General features: G+C 34.9%; 1 pseudogene; it reads right to left on the reverse strand.

The window, feature by feature from the left end:
* The window catches only part of LOC105513716, a 92,717-nt pseudogene extending 69,910 nt beyond the window's left edge, over window positions 1-22,807 (reverse strand).
* Between the last annotated feature and the right edge of the window lie 1,666 nt (window positions 22,808-24,473).

Below are 24,473 nucleotides of genomic sequence, written 5' to 3' on the forward strand. Positions count from 1 at the left end.
ACACAATGCCCTCTTTTATTCACTATTAGTCTCAGAAGAATGTGACCATATAGGTTAGCTATGTTTGTTGTTCTCAAGGAGAAGAAAGTTAAAAGGCAATATTCTTTTTAACAAGCTGAACTAACTTGTTGGAAAGAAATAAAACCTTATAAAAAATTGGAACAAATATCTTCAAACCAATATGTTATTTGAAACACTATTTTACATGGTACATTCATTTTTGTCTCACCCTCACATAACTCTGCAAATAGCTATTCAATTCAAACTGTCTCAAGGGTAAAAGTATAAGGCTCAATGTTTCTGTTAGATTTAGTGGAGCTCATAGAGCGTCTAGATTTGTTGGTCGTGGCATTCCCCCTTAAACCCTCAAGTGTCTGTTTGAGCCAGTTTATACCAGAACAATTCAACAATTCAGGGTTTCCTTTTGTGTGTAGAAACATCTGTTTACATGGCTTCAGTCTGAATTAATAAGAACGTGTTATTATTTAGAGAAAAAAAGACAAGATGATATATAGCTTTTGTACCTAGTAATCTTTATTCTACTCATATATTTTAATACTTTAATAAATTGTAATACATGGCATGCATGTCTTTGCTTTAAACTACTTCTAAAAGTAAATACTCAGAAAACATATTTCAAAAGCAGTATTTTCACATTTTTTAAAAACACAATTTGTTATTTATACCTAAAGTTTAATCCTATAGTTAATACTATGTTGTTCACTTAAATTTGTTTTTTTTTTTATTATACTTTAAGTTCTAGGGTACATGTGCATAACGTGCAGGTTTGTTACATATGTATACTTGTGCCATGTTGGTGTGCTGCACCCATCAACTCGTCAGCACCCACCAATTCATCATTTATATCAGGTATAACTCCCCAATGCAATCCCTCCCCCCTCCCCCCTCTCCATGATAGGCCCCAGTGTGTGATGTTCCCCTTCCCGAGTCCAAGTGAACTCATTGTTCAGTTCCCACCTATGAGTGAGAACATGCGGTGTTTGGTTTTCTCTTCTTGTGATAGTTTGCTAAGAATGATGGTTTCCAGTTGCATCCATGTCCCTACAAAGGATGCAAACTCATCCTTTTTTATGGCTGCATAGTATTCCATGGTGTATATGTGCCACATTTTCTTAATCCAGTCTGTCACTGATGGACATTTGGGTTGATTCCAAGTCTTTGCTATTGTGAATAGTGCCACAATAAACATACGTGTGCATGTGTCTTTGTAGTAGAATAATTTATAATCCTTTGGGTATATACCCAGTAGTGGGATGGCTGGGTCATATGGTACATCTAGTTCTAGATCCTTGAGGAATTGCCGTACTATTTTCCATAATGGTCTAACTAGTTTACAATCCCACCAACAGTGTAAAAGTGTTCCTATTTCTCCACATCCTCTCCAACACCTGTTGTTTTCTGATTTTTTAATGATTGCCATTCTAACTGGTGTGAGATGGTATCTCATTGTGGTTTTGATTTGCATTTATCTGATGGGGAGTGATGATGAGCATTTTTTCATGTGTCTGTTGGCTGTATGAATGTCTTCTTTTGAGAAATGTCTGTTCATATCCTTTGCCCACTTTTTGATGGGGTTGTTTGTTTTTTTCTTGTATATTTGTTTGAGTTCTTTGTAGATTCTGGATATTAGCCCTTTGTCAGATGAGTAGATTGCAAAAATTTTCTCCCATTCTGTAGGTTGCCTGTTCACTCTGATGGTAGTTTCTTTTGCTGTGCAGAAGCTCTTTAGTTTAATTAGATCCCATTTGTCAATTTTGGCTTTTGCTGCCGTTGCTTTTGGTGTTTTAGACATGAAGTCCTTGCCCATGCCTATGTCCTGAATGGTACTACCTAGGTTTTCTTCTAGGGTTTTTATGGTATTAGGTCTAACATTTAAGTCTCTAATCCATCTTGAATTAATCTTCGTATAAGGAGTAAGGAAAGGATCCAGTTTCAGCTTTCTACTTATGGCTAGCCAGTTTTCCCAGCACCATTTATTAAATAGGGAATCCTTTCCCCATTTCTTGTTTCTCTCAGGTTTGTCAAAGATCAGATGGCTGTAGATGTGTGGTATTATTTCTGAGGACTCTGTTCTATTCCATTGGTCTGTATCTCTGTTTTGGTACCAGTACCATGCTGTTAAATTTGTTAAGCGAATAGCTCTCATGTCAAGTGTTCTTACTGCACATACCTACCCACAACAGAGCAAAGGGTTATGAGGAAAATGTTGTGGTAATAGTTTTACCTAGTTTGTGGTGATGGTATTGTGGGTGTATGTGTGTGAACAAATGCATCAAATTGTAGACATTAAATAGATGCAGATTTTTATATTGATTATACCCTAATAAACCTATAAGAAACGTAAAGGCAAGGCCAAGTGTGGTGACTCACGCCTGTAATCCCAGCACTTTGGGAGGCCAAGGTGGGCAGATCACCTGAGACCAGTCTGGCCAACCCGGTGAAGCACCATCTCTACTAAAAATATTTATAAATTAGCCAGGTATAGTGGTGGGCTTCTGTAATCCCAGCTACGCAGGAAACTGAGGCAGGAGAATTGCTTGAACCCAGGAGGCACAGGTCACAGTGAGCTTAGATCGCTCCATTGCACTCCACTCTGGGCAACAACAGTGAAACTCCTACTCTCAAAAAAAAAAAAAAAAGTAAAGGCAAATTCATCATTTGGAATATTAGCATTGTTACATCTGCTTGTGTATAGAATGTTGTGAAACTCAAATAGAGAGAAAACAGATCATAAGATAATAACCATTTAGAAAGAGATTTCTCTTTACTCAAAGTTTGTGCTACAACTACTATACATATATAAAGATAAGAATGGAATATCAACCAATAGAGTAAGTTTAAAAGGAGGAAGATATGGTGGAATAATTCTCTGTTGACTCATCTGATGTTGACTGCTCCTTTCCCTATTTTGTAAATTCAGGGTTTGACTTTTTAAAGTTGATGTATGTAAAAGAAAGGAAACAAGAAAGAAATTGGAAAAGGAATGGCAAGTACTTACTTCACTTACACTTCGTGTTATGGCATTACGAATTTCTAGATGTGAAAGTCCTCTAAATCACTCATCAGCAAATCAGCAGCACATTATTACATTCTTGAGTAGAAATATTTTGTGCAGTCTAAATAGACAAATAAAAGTAATATTAAAAATATTGCATACGAGACAGATAAATTCCTCTTCACTGTAGGGTGCTATAAGGACCATGACTACATAAACAGAATAACATAATTGAGATAAAGCAATTCTGCTCCTGAAAAGTTTCCATGAGTTCTTTGGAAATTAGCTAACCCTGAGGATATCTGGCCTGCAATTTCTTCATGCTGGATGCAAGAACTTCCTTGGTTGGTCATTTGCAACTCCTTGCTTATCCTTTATCATCTGGAAATTTGATCAATTATTTGGCCTGAGATATTCTCCCCCATTCATGTGATTTCCATTGATAAAATCGAAGATGACTCTTTTATGGTTATGCTTCATGAGTGAATTCATTTGGGGTATTATGTACTCACGCATTTTTTTCTGCAATAAAATCTTGGAGCACTTGCTGAATTCCTGTGCAAGATTACTTCTCCCCTCTTATCTGTGTGGCTTCAGTTCTGGTCCTTGATGAAGTCCTAGGAGACATATTTCAAGCTCTCGTCTTGATCCATTTGTAGCCGCCCTCTATATGAAGTGAGAGTCAGGGACCTGTCCATCGCAGACTCTTACAGTTGAGTGGGTGTGGTGAAGAAATGGGATTCAGGACACAGCACGAGTTCTCTAGTTAAAAAAAAAAAAAAAAAAAAAAAAAAATTCCCACTCATCAATTCTTCTCTCTGCCTCAAAATCTCTTTCCTAGGCTGCTAAAGAAAAAAAAAAAAAAAAACTATTCAGCTCAGTATTGTCTAGAAACTTCAGCTGAAACTGAAAGTAAAAGGATTGTATTTATAATCTTCTTGCATAGCTACAGTCACATTCTTTGAATTAAGGTAGGAGTTCTAGATAATCCACTGAAAGAAAGCAACTTGTACAAAATAATGGAACATGAGATCATATTGCTACGCTGACAGCAATAGAGGTGGGGAAGAGAAATTACCTGTAAAATTCATGGGAAGAATGTTGTTATTGAGAACATGTTTTGGAAAAAGAGATGGATCAAGAGAACAACAAGATGATTAGGAACATTAGCACTGTTACATCTACAATGCTGATGGCCACATTACTTTGGGGAGTTTGCTGGAGTCTTCAGTATACAACTGCTTTTATCTGTAAATGGAATGAGTTTTAACGTTCATTGACAGGGAAACTAATAGTTCTTGAAATTTTATATGACAAATCCTGCGATAGGCATGTCCAATAGATAATTGTATCCCAACAGCCCTAAAGGCTATAGTAAATAATTCTCCCATTTTATAAACAAGTAAACTGCCACACGAAAAGCTAAGTTTTACTCTCAGAATAACTTATTGAGGAACAGGGTACTGTTTTTGTCCAAAGCTTATTGTTCTAAAAAGTTGTCTCTTCATGGACTAGGAAGTTTTTATTTACTTTTACTATAGTTTTAGAAATTTAGAATGAGTCATTTGATCTAGATATGTCCTATTGAACATTCTGTGTTTCCTCTAAGGCCCATATTACATGTCTACTTCAGCTATGATGTTGTTAATATGCATATATTTAGAGTTTTTAGCCCTAAATGGTGAATCAGTTTTGAAGATTGCATAACCAGTAATGTTATAGAATTACCAAGTTCATATGCCCACTGTGTAGTAACATACCAATACTCTGAAACAGAAGGGTTTGCAGCAGAGGAAAACTTTAATGACATAGAGTGGCCATGTGAGGAGATGGAAAAGATCATAAAATCAGTCTTCCCAAAGAGTTCTGGGCTGGGGATTTTAAGGAAATAATGGAGGGCGAGGTGCCAGAAAAATTGGGTTGCTGATTGGTCAGGATAAGGGAAATGAAATCATCAGGATGTGGAAACTGCATTATTTGCTAAGTCAGCTCCTCCTGGGGTCCTTCATAGCAGCTGACATCAGTAGTTTCATTGGTTTCCAGAACCTGAAGGAATATCTCAAAGGGAAAACAACATTTTACAATGTTCACATTGCTATATACAGAGCAGTTAAAGGGGAACCATAATCCTGTGATAGGGTCTGAGTGATTCTGGGGCAACAGGCACCAAACAATATGAGGAAGAGGGTCAGCTGCTTAGTGATTAAGGTTGAACATGCAGAAAGCTTGGTTTATTTTCATTTCTCTCCCTCCCTTCTTCCCTGCTTAATTTTAAAATTTATGGAGATAGTTTTAGTAACTCAGGGAAAGTAAAAAGAAGACAAAAATCTGGAACGCAATATTGCTAGATTGTATATTTTGGGTTAACCCAGAATAATTGTGTCAAAAATGCTCTAGTTTGGCCTGGAGAAGTGATCAGTTGCCAGTATAATCAGAAAGAGCATGGGAGCCAGCTGCTGGAATGAAAGGATGGAAGAAAAGAGTGAGGAGACAAGTTTCCTATATTGCTAGGCTTTGTGTTCAACTTTGGGTGCTCAGCAATCTTTTGTTAGTTTGGAAAACCTTCAATTTAAAAAACTACAAATTGCTTTTTGTTGTTTTGATTTTGCTTAATTGACAACTTTAGTAGTAAGCAGCACACAACTTAGCAAGATGATTAGACTGAATTTGCAATTCATGGGCACAAAATATGTAATTTCCGATTCATTTTTCCCACTATCATAAAAACTATTTAATATGCAACTGTGGATATGAACTTTAGCTTTTATTTCTCACAATGTTTTTGTTGGCTTCAGTGTGTAAATGACACACTTCCTCATTTATAGTCAAGTGCTGTCTTTGGTTCCCAAGTCCTTTTCTTGCCTACAGCAACTTCACCTGAATATATTTCCTTAAAATGTAAGTAATTTTTTAAGAAGTAAATCCTTAAATTTGAGGTTAAACTACAGTGACTTTTAGGTTAGTGACTGATCCTCAGCAGTTATTTCAGACTGATGCTTAATCAACTTAGTGTTTTTAACCAAACATCAAATTTTAAAATTAGTTCCTTGAGATATAGCTTTCATTGAAGAGAATAGCTTAGATGCCTGTCTTCCTTTAATAGTTTGGTTAGCCAGGGAAGGAGGAGGTATTACCATGAAGTGACATGCAAGTGAAGTTCATTGCCATGGTTAGTAATGTTTCCAGAGTGGTTAGTAATCACTGTTTTCTGAGGGCTATCTAGGGAAAAAAAATGAGATGGTGAAATTCACAGTGGTTTAAGTTTCTGTTAAAAAAAAAAAAAAAAAAAACTTTCTTTCAATGTATTTCCCTTCTATGCCCTAATTTCATAGACCATGGTCAAAATTACAAGTGTGGCATCTCGAGTTTCTGGGGCTATAACAGTTTTTCCCAGCTAGTAGCAGATTCATTTCTGCTAAAATTCTATTACTCTAAGCTATTTCTCTCAAGGATTGTAACAATTCTTCTGAAAACAGATCAACAGCTTTCAGTATAATCTGACTTCATCTAACTGGAACAAGGTCCACTTCTGGTAAATCCTGCAACTGAATGTGACAGGAATAGAAAACTCTATTTCAGTGCCTTGCAGGGTGTGATGAAAGGCATTTGGAAAGTGATTTGGATTATTTTTATTGTTTTATTTTAGACCTAGGCTTCTTATTAGCGTTCGTTCTATTTTATTTTCAACAATGATTTAGGAAGACAGCATTTATACTTTAAGTAGAAACAAAATAAAAGACAGCTCTCTTTCAAGTGTTTGCTAAGCATACAAGTAAACAAAGATTTTTTAGAAACATTTTAATATTATATCATCCAAATAAAATAAGTTCTGAAATAAATGCTGAGTTCTACACTTATCTATGTTTATTCACAAATATTTATAAACACACATGTACATATTTACAGCCTGGTACTGCAGATACTAAAATTAAAAAGAAAAAAATCACCTTTGTCTTAATATATATCTGGGAAAGAAAAAGGGAGAACAGGAAAACAAGAGCAAAAAAGGAAAAGAGAAAGAGGTTAGCAAAGAGGAAATAAAGCAAGTAAGAGAGAACTAAAATCATTTGAACTATATTTATTTTAATAGTCTATAATCACTTGAGATCATTTAAAGCTTAATTTGGTCAAGAAAGTTAATTTAAAGAAAGCTTAATTAAAAATTTAAAGTTTAAATACATGAAAACTCTTGAAGAATACCTATCCCTTAAGATAAATTGCAGACACGTATTACCCCATATAAGGAATCTAAACAATCTGCTTGACTACACAGCCAGGGAGTGACACAGCCAGCTCAGTGACAAATTAAAGAAATTTTTAAAAATTACATAGAAATTTAACATCAAAATTTTCCATTGATTGATGTTGATACCAGTTTTCTAAACTTCTTTAAAATGCTTACTACTATAGGAAAAATGTTCTCTAGATGTATTGTAACTAATTTACTGTAGAATTTATATTAATTGCTATAAAGATTACAAAACAATGAATATCTAAGTCTATGGGTAGACTTTTTATTCCTTTCCTCCTATCTTCTTTTGCCTCTTTCCTTCTCCTTTTTTCCCCTTTTTCCTGCATCTTCCTTCTTTTTCTCCTTTTTCCCTCCTCCTCATCAGAACAGTTGCTACTTTTTTCAGTACTTAGTAGTCCTGCTACTGTTCCTGTACAATGTTGAATACTTACATGTGATATCTGGTGTCACCTCCATAGCTATTCTACATTCTAACTTTTATTTCTCCCATTGGTAAACAAGGACATGGAGGTGCAGTTTGGAGGGAATGGTAACTTCAATGCTGTGTTCTTTCTGCTGAACATTGTATTACAGTATCCTGTAGCTGTTATAAACCATTGCAAAGACATATAAGTATACAGTGTATCAGAATAAACATTAATTTTTTTAACTCTGAAAGTTAGGGCTTGACTTAGTTCATGTTACTTGGACTTTTCAAGATAAAGGGAGAAAAAGATATGTTGTTCTTCAGTATCCATGGGGGTATTGGTTCCAGGATCCCTGAGGATACCAAAATGAGCAGACGTTAAAGCCCCTAATATAAAATGGTATAGTATTTGCATATAACCTACACACCTTCTATACATCATACATTATAAATAATCTCTAGATTACTCATAGTACCTAATACAGTGTAAATGCTACAAAAAGAGTTGTTATACTACATTGTTTAGGGAATAAGGATAAGAAAAAAATCCAAGGTGTTTAGTTCATATACATTTTTTTTTAATGTTTTTGATCCGTGATTGGTTGAATCCACAGATGTGGAACCCCTGTATAAGGAGGGCCAACTGTATATAGGATATTTCCTAGACTTGTCAATAATACAGAGTTTTGAAAGACAGAGTAGGCGAATATTATTTTGAACTCTGCAGGTCTCATACAAGTTGTTTTTTATGTATTGCCATTAACATCATGACAGTAAATAACCATGGCAATTTGACAGACCAAAGTGCCCTTTCGATTGGAATAGTTGTGCTAAATTAATGAACAATATTTTATACTAATTAACTCCATTCCGCATAAAGTTAAAATAAAAATGAACAATCTGGGATATTTAGATAATCAGTGTAAATAACTCTTGCCTCCAAATTGGAAGTTTAGAAAAATGTTAGAATATTAAACATTTTCATACTCTATGAAAAAAAAAGAATTTTTAAATTACGTATATGTATTTTTTCTGTCCTCAGATTTTTTATACTAATTGAAAAAAATGTTATTTACATTATACAGATTAGTCAGAGGGCACCACTTGGGGCACTGAAAAACAAGAGTTTATTAGATGTCAGCAAAAGTTAATAGAAGAAAGGTAAATGAAAATATAAAAATGAATTTTTGGTTGAGTGGAAGTATCAACTAAACTAAATACCTTCTGGTATAAAAAGATTCTAACATGTATAATTACCCAAACATAATACAAGTTTGCTTCTTTTTCATGTCTATAGTAATGGGTGATGCCATCCTCCATGCACTTATCCAGGAGCTTAAGTTAACAGAAGTTCCGTGATTTTTTTAACACATGGCTGTAAATGGGTTTATCTTCATTCCAAAGCGTAGAAAAGCATTCTGTACTCTAGCAGTCAAGAATATGCTACTCTCAAATCTCTGACTATGGAGAGTGAAATTGACTATGGTCTCAGCTGCTGTGCTTTGAAAATCAACACAGCCATTATGCCACACACTTCCCACAGGCTGCTCCCAACTGATGACTGGGCATAGCAAGAATACTAATGTTTCCAAAGTGCCAAGGGTTTGGTCTACATCCTGTTGCTCATCACACATAAAGCCAATCAAAGAGACAATGAATATTGCCACAGAAGAAGGCTTTATTTGGATGCTGTAGCCAAGGAGTTGAGAGGTAAGTCTTAATTCTGTCTCCCCCACTGACTTAAATTAGGGGTTCATATAGCAGTGAAGAAATGTAACTACCAGTGGAGAAATAGAAATTAGGGAGAAGTAAGGAAGTGGAGTTGGTCAAGAAGCAACAAATGGTCAGTGAGGCAGTCATAATGGATTCAGGGTCTGGTGTCTCATTGTCCAGATGTAGTGATCTGGTAAATTTCAGTTCCTTCATACTATCTGGGAGGCCTGATGATCAGTTTCCTGAGAAGGCAACTTTGATAAGGCAAATGATATTTTCTCAAGTTTTAAGACTGGGAGAGTCCATTTCTACATTTATTCAAAAAAAAAAAAAAAAGCTGTAGACATAAATTCTATGAGAAAATGTAACTGCTTTCACTAAGGCAAGACTAGTACTCCTAGGGACCAGCACTCCTGTAATGTACATCTTCGGCTTGAGAACTCCCAGTCTGCTTCAGTGAAACTTTCTTAGAATTGCATTATAGTTTAAGAGTTTTCTATACAAGTTTCCATCCTCCAACATCTCATCCACAGGAGTCAGACCGACATCAAGTTCTGAGCAATCTCCCAACCACTTCTGACTCTTCATTTTCCTTCAGATGATTTTCCCCAATAAATCACTTACATGTCTAAACCTGTCTGCTGTCTGCTTCTCAGAGGACTCAAATGAATGTAAGGAATGCCAGAAAACAGGTGGTAAAATAGGGTCTGGTAATAGGTCACTCACTAATTGGCAGGCAAAAAGGATGTCATCCTGAAGAATATGGGAAACATAGTCCCTGCCACATTGTGCAGAGAAATGACTTTACAGATTTAATGATTCCAGCGATTCAAAAATATTATGGCAATAATGTTTAGAAGGCATCAGAGCTTATTACTGCAATTTTGAATTATTTTCCTACAGAAAAATATTATGAAATTCAGTTTAAAAACTAAATATGACAGCCAGAGAGTCTCTATAGTAGCTTTTTAAAAACTCCTTATACAGCCATGGAAGAGAGGATAAAACTAAGCATCCAACATGACTTGGGGCACATTCTAGGGATACAAGGATTTATCACCCTAGCAAGGACCCCAGGGACTGGGACATACTCACCACTAGAGTGCAATAGTTCTGAAAAGGGCTATTGCTGGGAAAATTGAAAAGGCCAACGCAAAGTGAAAATGCTCAAGCTCCCATGATTCACAGTAGAAGAGGAATAAAAAGGTCAAGTACAGTGGGCATGCTGAAATTAATATATCAGGCCAAATAATATCACCATGTTATCTTCCATGTGAGATTCCAAAACACATATCATTTTCCGAGGCCATCAGCAATGTGCTGGTGAGAGGAGAACCAACATTACACAAAAAATACAGTAGTGGCCCTCCTCTGCAGTCACAGAGCTTTCTCTTTAACATCCATGATAGTGATGTGCCAAGAAGTAACAGGAGTCAGGTGGCAGTGTTTAGCTGCCAGAAACCAGAAGCCCCAAATTACTGTATAAACATCAACATTCAAGGAGCAGCCAAAAATCGCTGACTGGCAGTGTGTTTGAAGATGGCTCATAGGCAATGGCATCTCTATGAGAAAATAGACACCTAGTCAATAAGGATGCTGCTTAAAATTTACAACCAGAAAAAGGCAAGAGTGAAGAGACAGGAGGTTGAAGGCTGTTGTCCCAGTAAAAAGTCAGCATTACTTGGCCAGTTCTCAAAGTAAAGAAGTGATCAGGTGTCTGGAAGAAAAGTCCTGCCATACTGTGGCAAAAGTATATTGTAATCATTACTCCAGTTCTTTTCCAGAGGGACCTAAGGCCACTTATTCTGATGAGTATAGTGTAAAGGAAAATACCCAAACATTTTGCAGAGCCCTGGGTGTAGTCTATATAGATACCCAGAGACCTAAATTGGCATTGAATTTCCCTGTTACAGCAGGAGATATTTTGTAGATAGAATGATCCCCACATGCGGCTGCTGGGATGTGGAATAAGAATCTATTCTTATTGGGATCATTCTACTAAGTAGGCAAATTACTAGGCCAGCAACCTTTAACCAGTCTTTATCATTGGCCACCCTAGAACTAGCATGATGGACACATTCATAGAATAACATCTGTGTTCAAGACAAGAGCCTGTCTTAATCCAATATGATTGTCTCCCACTTTCCAATCCCTGTTCACTATTTCCTCTGAAAGTCCAATATGTCGGCAATAGAGACCAATGTTATGTACACAATAGTGGGCAAGGCTAAGTAGAAAGCTCTGTTACCATCTTCCTTAGCAGCCAAAATTTAAATCAAAAACAATATTTCATCCAGGGATGAGGGATGATGGAGATTAGTGTTACCATTAAAGGAGCACAGGATGCAGAGTAGTTTTCTTTAGCCTGTCTTTGTTTAATTCACCACACTGTCTCTTATAGATGGATTCTGTAAAGTATATGTAGATTGTAACTGGATTAACCAAGCCCCAATCCCAGGCATTGTGGTGTACGTTGTATCATTACTAGAGTAGAATAATAAGACATCAAGTACATGCTATTGAGTATAAATAAATCATTAATTAAATAGATTTAATTTTATTCCAGCCAGAAAAGAACAGAAACAGTTTATATTCACTTAGATAGACAACAATATTTATTTACGATTTCTCCTGAAGGCCATGCTAATTCTCATGTCTTATAATATAGTTAACAACATGGTTGAAAGAAGTTTAGACCACCTAGATATCCCAAAGAAGAGCATACTGATCCACAGCACTGATAACCTCACACTGATTGGTCAAAACAAGCAAGAGTTTCACTGTGTGGGTGCAAGTTGACCATAGTTATGGCTGCATTCCAGACACATTTAGGGAGCATCTTGAAAGAGAATGGGAGGAAATATTGCTAATGGGCAGAGATGTGATTTGTGTACTTCGTCATCCAGTTAGCATGGAGAAAAAGTGACCCAAGTAGAAATTAATGGTCAGTCACAAATGGCCTGGGCATCTGGTCAGGGGCATAGAAGAGAACGGAAAGGAAGATCAGAGACAAGCGGGTCTGAGTTAGACTTGTGAAGGCATATATGGAATGGGCATGAGAAGTGAAAATTGTGTATCAAATAATGATAGCCACTACAAATCCATCATGAAGTAGGCACTGAACAACTGAGTAGACAAATGAGTAGGCCAGTAGCCTTTAGCCAGTCTTCACTATTGGCCATCCTAGAGCTAGCATGTTGGACACATTAACAGAATAACTATGTTCAAGACAAGGCCTGAGTCCAGTAGCATAATCTCCCACTTTCCAATCCCCATCCACTATTGCTTCTGAAAGTCCAATACGTCAGCAATAGAGACCAATGCTGAAGTACCCGATATGGCATTAATCTCCATATAATAGCTGATTACATTGAGCCACTTCCATTCTGGAAGAGTTAGTGGTTGTTTCTCACAAGGACAGATACTTGTTTTGTGTATCGATTTGCCTCTTTTTCCTACAGATCCTCCGCATAATATCAACATAGCATAATATCCAACCAGAGACCTCATTTGATAATATAAGAGGTATGGGAATAATACCATAGCCATATGATCTACGAGTCATGTAATATACACATCATCCAGAGAAAGTTCTTATAGAATGCTTCTGAATGCAGAGCTGAAGTAGCAGCTCAGAGGCAACACTCTGAAAACATCCTTCAGGATACAGCATATGCATTGAGAGGGTAATAATCTCCAACAGGAAAAATCCATGGGTCCAGAATTTAGTAGTAGGAACAGGAGTAACACAATTATCATCTGTGATGATTTAATTTTCTGTGTCAAATGGACTGAGTCACAGTGTCCGGATATTTGGTGAACATTGTTATGTACGTTTCTTTCTTAATAAGATTAACATTTAAATATTGGTAGACTTCGAGTGAAGCAGATTACCCTCCATAATGTGGGTGAGCCTTGTCCAATCAACTGAAGACTTAACATGGATATTCACTAAGATATCTTAACATAGATATCAACATGCATTTTATAATGGTTTTAATAACTTCATAATATTTCATCAGCCATTTGTACTGTTACTTACCTAATTAGTCCTCTATTATTGGATGGCAGGTGTTTTTTTTTCATTTTTCTTGTTCTATAATTAGAATAATGTTACATGATACTTCTACATATGAGATTCTTTATTTCTCGTTTTGTTCTTTGAGATGGCGTCTCGCTGTCGCCCCGACTGGAGTTCAGTGGTGCGATCTTGGCTCACTGCAAGCTCTGCCTCCCAGGTTCACGCCATTCTCCTGCCTCAGCCTCCTGAGTAGCTGGGACTCAGGTGCCCGCCACCACACCTGGCTAATTTTTTGTATTTTTAATAGAGACTGAGTTTCACCGTGTTAACCAGGATAGTCTTGATCTCCTGACCTCATGATCTGCCTGCCTCGGCCTCCCAAAGTGCTGGGATTACAGGCGTAAGCCACCAGGCCCGGCCTACATATGAGATTCTTTTGTGTCTCATTTGATTAATGTGGAACATATGTTCCCATCTACCTAAGTAATTCCTCATACTTTAGCTTTTAAGTTAAATACAATTTCCTTAGGAATATCTTCCCAGGCTCTCTAAACTAGCGTATTCCTGCTTTTCTATGCTATTCCAGCATGCTCCATCCTATAGCTACAGCATAATTTGTTGCTACAAACTTCTTCAAGTATTTATTTATCTTTTTCATTTGCTCCTCTTCTCACCAAAATGTTCTATGCATGAGGATAGAGTCATCATTGTCTGGTTAATATTTTATTCATGGCACACTAATCACCACATAATAGATACTAAATATACAATAGTTTAATCATGGCTCAATTTACTTTTTCATAATTTCTTTTTTGTATCTTTTTTTATGTTTTTTAAGTTGACAAAATTTTATATATTTATGATGTGTCACATGATGTTTTTATATATGTATATATTGTAGAATGTCTAAATCAAGCTTCACATACTTTTCTGTGGTTAGAACACTGAAGATCAATTCTCATAGCAATTTTGTGGTGTACAATATATGTACTAACCACTGTTACCATGATATACAATAGATCTCTTGAATGTATCCTTTCTGTCTAAATGAAACTTTGTATCCTTTACCAAATCTCCCCAATTCCCCGTTCTCCAGCCTTTGAGAACCACCATTCTACTCTCAGATATGAAATCATGTGGTGTTAGTCTTTCAGTGCCTGGCTTATTTCACTTAACATAATGTTGTATAGGTTCACCTATGTTGTCATAATTGACAGATTTTTTTTTCTTAAGGCTGAATAATATTCTATTATGTATGTATAGCACATTTGTTTTCTCTGTTCACCTACTGATGGACACTTAGGTTGTTTTCATATGTTGGCTATTGTGAGCAATGCTTCTATGAACACAAGAGTGCAGATATCTCAACACACTGATTTCTTTTCCTTTGGATACATACCCAGTAGTAGGATTGGTGGATCATATGGATGTTCTGTTTTTAGTTTTTGAGGAACTTCCATACTGTTTTCTATAATGATTGTACTAATCACATTCCCATCAACAGTAAAAAAATAGTTCACTTTTCTGTACATCCTTGCCCACATTTGTTATCTTTAGTCTTTTTGATAATAGCCATGCTAACAGGTTGTGAGGTGGTATCTCATTGTGATTTTAATTTACATTTCTCTGACGATTAGTAATATTGAACAGTTCTTTCATAAATCTGTTGGCCATGATGTTTTTGCAAGTCCTGTGCCCATTTTAAAATCAGGTTATTAGTTTTCTCTCTATTGAGTTTTTGAATTCCTTTTATATTTTGGATACTAACCCTTATCAGATGTTTGGTTTGGAAGTGTTTTCTACCATTCCATAGGTCTTTACTCTGTTGGTTGTTTCTTTTACTGTGTACACTTTTTAGTTTGATGCAATCCAATTTGTCTATTTTTACTTTTTTGTTGCCTGTGCTTTGGGGATCATATCCAAAAAATTAAGCCCAGACCAATGCCATGGAGCTTTTCCCTTCCATTTTCTTTCAGCAGTTTTATAGCTTCAGGTCTTATGTTTAAGTGTTTAATCCATTTTGAGTTGATTTTTCTATAGAGAGTGAGATGAGTGTCTCATTTTATTCTTCTGCATTTGAATATATGGTTTTACAAACAACATTTGTTGAAGACACGGTGCATTCCCCACTGTGTTTGTTGAAAATCAATTGACTTTAAATGTGTGGATTCATTCCTGGGTGCTCCATTGTGGCTCCATTGGTTTATGTGTTTTGATTTTTTGGAACTTTTAAAAATGAGAGTATTTTCTTGATTGTTTCAAGATAATTTATTATCAGTATATAGAAACATTACTTATTTTTGTATTCTGATTTTATACTCTGCACCTTTACTGAATTTATTTATTCTAAAAATTTTTGGTGGAGTCCTTAAGATTTTCTATATATAATATCTTGTTATCTACAAACAGAGACAATTTAAAGTTTTCCCCCCACTTTGGATGTTTTTATTTCTCTCTTTTGCCTAATTGCTCAAGCATGGACTTCCAGTATTCTGTTGAACAGCAGTGGTAAGAGTGAGCAACCTTGCCTTGTTCCTGATCTTAGAGTAAAAGCATTCACCTGTTCTTTACTGAGTGTGACGTTAGCTGTGGGTTTGTTATATATGGCCTTTATTGTGTTGAGGAACATTTCTTCTCTGCCTAATTTGTTGAGGGTTTTTATCATGAAAGGATATTGAATTTTGGCATCTATTGGGATGATCATATGATGTTTGTCCTTTATTCTGTTAATGTGGTGTATCATATTCATTGTTTTGCACATACTGAATCATCCTCGCATTCTAGAGATAAATTCCAATTGATTTTGGTAAATTATCCTTTTCATGTGTTGTTGAATTCGGTGCTAGAATTTTGCTGAGTACTTTTGTGACCATGTTCACTGGGGATATAGTCCTATGATTTACTTCTCTTGTATTATCCTTGTCTGTTTTCCAAAATTTTTGATGAATTTTTTTATGAATGCTTTCCTTTATTTTTAACCTAAGAAATACTTTACACATGGAGACATTATGCATGTATTCAATTATTTAATTCAAAAGTGCTGTTTTTAGTAGGACATTTTGCTTGTTGACATGTTCAGTACAAAATACTCCCTTATATTTTATTTCATTATGTAAGAGGTTGATTAAGGAGACTAATATACCAGATATGTGAAGAAATCTGTGGTTAAAAGCTAAAACATTTGACTTCAAAATGTAAGAACATAATCGATATGAGTGTGAATTTGTATTTTCTTCCAAATCTGTAAATTAAGTATCTCACTAGCAACTGTCAATAGAAATGGAGGTTTAATTTTAGAGAGATAGAACAGATTAGCATCAGTGAATAATCATGACAGGAGAGTAACCTAAGGGTAAAGTCAAACAGATACATTGTAAATAAAGCTATAAAGAAGAACAGATAAGCCTCCTGATGTGTTAAATGATGGTAGAAAAATTGAGTTGTCTGCATTACTGCCCCCACAAGAAACAAATAAATCAGTCAATCCTATGTAGACAAAGTTATCTTACCGTCTTCCACTTTATGGTCTGAAGCATCCTGTCATTTGAGGGAATGGGAGAATCCCTTAGGCTGCAGACTAATGCTATTTTCCTTCTGCTAAAAGTAGTTTTGAGTCTTTACATGGTGTTCTAGTTTTTTGTTTTTTTGGTTTTGGTTTTTGTTTTCTTGAGACTGAGTCTCGCTCTGTTGCTCTTGGCTGGAGCATAGTGGTGCGATCCTGACTCAGCAACCTCTGCTTCCTGGGTTCAAGAAATTCTCCTGCCTCAGCCTCTCTAGTAGCTGCAATTACAGGCGAGCGCTGTCACACCCGTCTAATTTTTGTATTTTTAGTAAAGATGGGGTTTCGCCATGTTGGCCAGGCTGGTCTCGAACTCCTGACCTCAAGTTATCCCCGTGCCTCGGCCTCCCAAAGTGATGGGATTACAGGCATGAGCCACTGCGCCAGACCATAGTATTCTATTGAAGTAATATTTTCAAATGTACAATAACATAAGAATATATCTTGCTGTTTCATTCACAGAGAAAAATTTTTCAGTCGCCACAGATAAGATACTTACTAGTTTAATTTTACCTACATATTTCCTCCCAGTTTGGAGAAATCTAACTGGATAAAGGAAAAACATCAAATTAAATGAGTTGTCTATTTACATATCTATATTTGTTAAGGAACTTAGCAGCATGTAGAGTACTCTTGGCATTATTCTTGTGTTTATTTGTGTGGTGTGTATTTTAAAAGATGAACAAGACCAAGTCCTTGTCCTCAAAAGTCACAATTTAATAAAGATAGAAGAGAAAATATGTTTTTTTAACTTTACCAAATAAGTATAATATGCCTTGCATGTAATTAGTGCCGTTATTGACACACAAGCAAAGTGCTGGAGGATCTATCAAAGCAAGCTACATCTCCATGACTTATAAGTATCAGAAGCAGCCTCTATGGAGTGTGATATTTGAGTTTATCCTTAAGTGATAGGTGGAATCTCAAGACATAAATGATAAGAAAATATGTTCTAAAAAAATGAATAATATGATTAAAAATTTAAATATTAAAAAAAAGCATGCTCAGGTACAGAGGAAGTTTTTTGTTTTAACTTTGTTTTGTTTTGTTTTTTTTTCTGTAGTGTAAAGTAGAAGGATGATATATGGATAGATAGAAGACTGGCCCAATCTTCTGAGGGGCAAATGAGAATTGGGCACTATTGTGATATGAGTATGCTATATTTAATCTCAAACTAATGTAGGGTGTGTCTGAGTTCAGAGAAGTGTAAAAGAAGTAGAGGATTTACTAAAATAGACTTGAATTCCTCTGAATAGGGAGGAGTCATACAGAAAAAGAAATTTATGGATGTGGATAGATATGGGAGGCATTTTCAAGTTAAATTTACAGAATTTAATAAAATACTACCTAAGTGGATGTTACATAAAAAGAAAATGAAAGATAAAGGTGACCTCAAATTTCCTAATCAAACCAGTAACATTTATAAGTGGAGGAAGAAAGAGGAGGACTTGTTGGTTTATAAGATGATTTTATCAATCTACTCTATAATTAGTGACTGACCCTATTTCAGGCACTGACTCTACATCTGGGAATGCTTTGAGTTAAAAAGAAAAATTTAAATATACAAGATTTGATTTAGATTACATGAAGTTTTAATTGTTTCTCCTGCCTATATATATATATATATATATATACACACACACACACACATATGCATACATGTTAAATATTACCAACAAAAGACAAAGGTTTTCATAAAATATTAAGAAAACCATAATTAGAAGAAATAATGCTTTAATATAATTATAAAGAAATATTGAAAATTAAAAGATAAAAAATTCATCTTGCAAATACTAACCAAAGAAAGCTACTCTGTCTTATATCAGACATACTAGATGCTAAGACATGATGAATTACCAAATTTAACAGTAACATTTCATAATGATAAGAGACAACTCACCCAAAACATATAATAATACTAAATTTGTGTGATGCAAGTAATGTAGCCTCAGAATAAATAAAGCAAAAACTTATGGAACGAAAAAGAAATATATATTTCTAAACTCTGAAAAATTTAAAATATCTCTATCAATTATTGATAGCACATGTAGACAAGATATCATTCAGAATATAGAAGATCTAATATCATGCTTAACAAATTTGATCTGATATATATGTAAAACTTTGTACTCAACTACAACAGGAAAAAAATAGTAATTCAGTAGAGCAGTCTCCTCTCCCAATTTGTATAAAGCCAGATACAGTTTGGAAATGAATATTTTGAGCTTAGGGTTATTTTCTTGATCTCTTGTTTTTATTTTTTGAGTTCATAACAAACAAATATTTAGAAAAGAAAATACATTGTCTTAAGAAATCATAGATTTAGAACTTAAATATTTTATCAAAAATAACATTTGTTTTCTTGAGGGCATGTTAACATAAACCTTCTTTCTTTAAATGCTGGCTTTCTGATTCTTCTGACTCTACATCAGATTTATGTCTCAGTATAACACATTATTTCACCTATCTTTTTAAAATTTTTGTAACTTTCAGAAATACATTTATAAGATCAATAATCATCTCAATTTCTATTAATTCAATAATGTTAAAGAATTTTCTGTAGGCCGGGCGCGGTGGCTCAAGCCTGTAATCCCAGCACTTTGGGAGGCCAAGACGGGCGGATCACGAGGTCAAGAGATCGAGATCATCCTGGCTAACACGGTGAAACCCCGTCTCTACTAAAAATACAAAAACTAGCCGGGCGAGGTGGCGGGCGCCTGTAGTCCCAGCTACTGGGGAGGCTGAGGCAGGAGAATGGCGTAAACCCGGGAGGCGGAGCTTGCAGTGAGCTGAGATCCGGCCACTGCACTCCAGTCCGGGCGACAGAGCGAGACCCCGCCCCAAAAAAAAAAAAAAAAAAAGAATTTTCTACATCAGAGGTCAGCAGACCACAAGAAGCAACTTGTCTACAGTGGTTTTTACATTTCCATAGGAGTTATGAGTAGTTGTGACCAAGAGCACATGGCATATAAACCTGAAATATTTACTCTCTGGCCCTTTAAGAAAAAAAAAAACTTTGCCAATTTCTGATCCCTGATCTATGTGTTTTAACAAGCAGAAGCTAAGATTCAGGAATTTAAGACATATGACTCTTTTAGGTGTAGCACTTACTTTTGTTTAAAGATTGACAGAAGGTCAGTTGTTGCAATGTTCTGATTGTTAAATTAGGAACCCTTTGTATTAGATATTACTGTATATAAATACTTAATATTTGGGATTTTTAACTGGTGACTTCAATAAATGAGAACTTACCTTGCAAAAATTGTAATACATATAGGAACATGTGTAGATGTATAGAATTAATAATGCATCCTTCTCCACCTATTGGAGATAGTATTTGGGTAGGAGCATTTTTTGGAATCTGATTTAAATATTCAATTGACTCTGAGAGCCACCACACAATGAATTGAATAAACAACATTTCAAAGCAGAAAGAAAGACCCTATCATTCGTAACTGTCTTCCCCATTCCTTAGCATGTGGCTTTTTGAAAACAATTGCATTAAAGGAACAATGAATGCATCCCAAACTCACTTCACCATGTATTCATTGTTCAAAAAAAAAAAAAAAGGACAGGGGAAATGAAATCACGTCAGTAGACTTCTGGAAACAATCATGCTGTGTGAGTCAGACTGAGGGTCAGCACTGCTTTGCCCGAATACCATAGGATCATGCTCTTGAAAACCTAACCAACATATTAAGTAGTAAAGAGAAAGAAAAATGAATAAAAATTCACACAATTGCAGATTGTATAGTTTGATACTATGCGAATGGTCTTCATTTATGGCTAGGAATTGTAAGACTGCTGCGAAGAGTGGCAATTATACCTTGAAAATAAAAGACTGCAGTAATATCAGGACAGATATTAAAACAATAATGTGATCTAAAAGTTGCTTTCTAATACGGCTTCCCAACATCTGTCCTTCAAGATGTGGAAATGTACATTATTTTGTAAATTTAATCACACCTATCTATATATATTTTTTACTCTGTGCACCTTGCAATAATTAGGAAAAAAAAACTGTCCCAGATACATCTCCTTTAATGCCACTATGCATTTTATTAGTTTGTTTAACCATCAGACAAACACTAACCAAAATAGAGTAGATCTGGAAGATGTGATTTTGAATTCATACTTGAGGATATAGGTACATTTCTGGATCTAAGGATATCTTTTTATTCTCTCGTTTCTTATTTTTGTGGTGGTAACAGTATATCCTTGTTCAATATGTATGTGTATTTATACATACTTATTAATAAAATAGGTATAAAATTTAATAAAAGTGTCAAGCATTCTTGGGACACTTTTTTTTTTAACTCTGAGGAAAAATAGTGACAAGTTAAGAAAATATTGACAATTTAGTATCTCATGTGAATATCAAGTTGCAGCTTTCTGTATTCTTGTTTATGTAAATAAAGAAAAGCAATATATGACTGCGTACAGTGGCTCATGCTTGTAATCTCAGCACTTTGTGAGGCCGAGGAAGGCAGATCACCTGAGGTCGGGAATTCGAGACCAACCTGACCAACATGGAGAAATCTTGTCGCTACTAAAAATACAAAAAAAGTCAGGAGTGGTGGCACATGCCTGTAATCCCAACTACTTGGGAGGCTGAGGCAAAAGAATTGCTTGAACCTGGGAGGTGAAGGTTGCAGTGAGTTGAAATGGCACCATTGCACTCCAGCCTTGGCAACAAGCAAAACTCTATCTCAAAATGTATAGTAATGTCTGTCAGTAATAACAAAAGATGAACAGATAGGTAGTTGATAGGATAGCTGTATAGCTATTACCACAAATATGCACATATTTACAAACTACTACACAACTTGAGACCACTCTGGCATTGTATAATCATGGTCAGTAGTGAATGCTTGCACAAGTCTTTTGAAAATTCCATATAACTAATTTGATACTACTCATTAAATTTGAGAATGACTTAAGTATTCAGTAAATACATTAAAATTTTTTCTTTAAATAGTGAAATAATTACTATTATCTTTCAGGCTGTGTAATGACTTTATTTCAGAATTATAAACAAAAAGAAACAAACTAAAATAAGAGGCCTGATTTTAGCAACATGCCACTTTATCTTTGTAAAGTCTACAATTGTTAATTGTGTAGCCTGCGTGTTTCTTCTTTACCAGAAAGACAATTGATTACATGGTAACATTTTGCTCATAGATTAATTATACCATTAACAATTTATTGCAAAATTTCTTCAGTCTTTAGAAAGTTAACATGTGCATGCAATATAATATCAAAGAATCTGACACACTCATTCCATTGTATCTTTGTTTATCAATGAAAACAAAACATTTAATAATTCTTTAATGTTTTTATGAATAATAGAGTAAGTATAAAAACATCAACTACATACATTTTTAACAAAGAATTTTTCATTTCCATTATTTAAAATTGACTCTAATTAATTTTTAATAGAATATAAATAATGTTGACAGGTGGTTATTGATGGAACTGATTAAAAAGCTTCATTCATTCATCTATTTTATAAAAATCAAATTTGCATTGTTTTTGGTATGAGCTTCAAATAGTCTGCCAAATTCTCATGATACAGAAATGAATGAAGCATGGTCCCTGCCTTAGTAGTCTGGAAGACAATGTTGGTTTGCAAACATTCAACATTTTACATTTCAGTGTAAAATACAGGTGTATCCAAAGATCCAGATCTCATAACAATATTTTTCCTCATGCATTTGTCTCAGTTTTCTACATTTGTAAATGTAATGTATTTCTTAATATACTTGTCCTTCAGAATTGGAGTTTTTGTCTTTCTGTTCTTCATGATTGTTTTCTTTGGCAATATCTCCAAGTAAGTGCATTCTTACATCCACTGCATTGCTTATGCCTAAAACTAGACAGATTAAATGAAGTGCTAAGTGTGTTAGACAAATTATTTATGCTAAAAGTTATTTTTGCAAGTGAACTGACTTGGAAATTGTTGGTTTTGCCTTTTTATTTTTCTAGTATAGAACATCCAATTTTAGATATTTTGAGAAATAACTTTTAAAGCTTCACATTTAACTATTAAAGAAGTATGTCAATGCATAATTTAAAACTTGAACTAATACTTGCTATATCTTCATGTTCCTTGTCTGCCAGAGTTTAGTGCTAAGAGAGCCAGATTTGTACTAGGAGCCTAGAGCACTCATTATCTGGTTAATGTGAAAGCTTTTTAATTTTCAATAGGTATTGTTTCTTAAAGCATCAATTTTTTAAAAACAAGAAACAAAATAACTGAAATAACTGTTAATGTGGAAATCATTTTGTTCTAGGAGCAAATGTGAAAAATGATGCAATCTGCAGACAATAAAACTCTAGTTGTTTTGAGGTCAAAATAATCAGTATTATTTTTCTCTTGAGCAACACAGGAAGTAAAGGGACATTTTCATTAATTCCATCTGGCTCACAGATGTCATTTATTGCGAATTTTAGAAATACATGAAAACCTTATGGCTAATCTGTTTTGAAGCACGTTCATTTTTATGGCAGGATAAAAGGGCCAGTAGATATTTATAGACATATTTAAAGAGGCTATATTTACATATTTATTAAAACTAAAATATTATGTTACTAAATGATAATTTTTCCAAGTAATTATTCCTATCTAAAATGGCATTCAATCATATTTGTTCACCAAGCCGCAGGATGACTTCTGAATCAAATATTTTTAAATTTGACGTTTTTACTAAAGGATGTGTGGTTATACACAGTGCATATATTAGGAAAAACCCTTATTCATTTAGTGATGCTCTTGATATGTTTTGGCTTATGGTTCATTTCTTTTTAAATTCTGCTACATTCTTTGTTCCACTTAAATTTGGCCTCTATGAAAACATTAAGAAATACTTTTTATTTACCTCTTAGAAGGTGTGGACAATATGACACCTTTGGGGATTTAATGTTAGAAATACAGAAGTAGACCTTTAAAACGGAGTCCCTACTGCCAGTCATAAAGCAAAATCTGTGCAACAGGTACAGCTAGATAGTTTTCATCCATATCTAGCTTGCTCACAATGACTTTCTCATGCATTACAAACAATCTGGCTCTTAATATAGTGTTTAAGTGAACTTTAATGTGGCACATGACAGTCTTCTGATATAGTCAGTTATCGGTTCAGAGGGTGAATTACTGAATCTTACTTCCCTACTGTTCAGTCCACAGGGGCTTAAATTCTTAACTGTATATAGAGTTCCTGCAATATAATGTCATATTCCCTTCCTCTAGTTCACTAAGCAGGAAAGGTTATAAGTTCAGAAAATACTAGCTGAACCAAACAGCTTATGATTTCACCTGTAAACGTTAGGGATACAAACATTTTCTCAGCATCATGTGAACTACTGCCTGTGGTTTTGGGTCAGGTGTCCATGTTCATATGATAACACTCAGGTTCCATGAACACACGTTACTGTGATTACAGATTCCCTTTAAACCAAAAACAACATTACATTTAATTATGACCTCACTGAAGCTTAGTTAGATGTATA

The sequence above is a fragment of the Colobus angolensis genome, unplaced genomic scaffold, assembly GCF_000951035.1.
Source record: "Colobus angolensis palliatus isolate OR3802 unplaced genomic scaffold, Cang.pa_1.0 Scaffold235, whole genome shotgun sequence".
NCBI classification, from domain to species: domain Eukaryota; kingdom Metazoa; phylum Chordata; class Mammalia; order Primates; family Cercopithecidae; genus Colobus; species Colobus angolensis.